The 322-nt window shown below is 33.5% G+C and overlaps 1 protein-coding gene across 1 annotated transcript in view; it reads left to right on the forward strand.

Moving 5' to 3' along the window:
* Window positions 1-322, forward strand: part of nup85 (nucleoporin 85) — an 8,021-nt gene that overhangs the window by 6,902 nt on the left and 797 nt on the right. The window lies entirely within an intron of this gene.

Consider the following 322-nt stretch of genomic DNA (forward strand, 5'->3'; position numbering starts at 1 on the left):
GTTTAACATTTTCAGTGGGATCAGATTTTAGTTGCATAATTGATTCAGTTTAGTCAGTCACTCCAGATAAAACAAGTATATGGTTTTATTCTGAGAAACATCTGTCCTCTGCAGCAGCTGATTTACAGCAGATTGAACTGTTTATTTGTGAGTATTCCCGTCTGGACAATGTTGTGCATTGCTCTCTCAAGTGCTTATCTGTGATAATAAATGTGTCTGATCATGCATTTTCAATTACTCAGTCTCAAGACTAAATAATTATTTTCTTTTGCATTCTTTAATCAGAATAATTGTTCGTGTTGTACTAAACAGAGAAACTACT

Source organism: Morone saxatilis, unplaced genomic scaffold (assembly GCF_004916995.1).
Source record: "Morone saxatilis isolate NCDOM2014 unplaced genomic scaffold, NCSU_SB_2.0 Contig14, whole genome shotgun sequence".
NCBI classification, from domain to species: Eukaryota; Metazoa; Chordata; class Actinopteri; family Moronidae; genus Morone; species Morone saxatilis.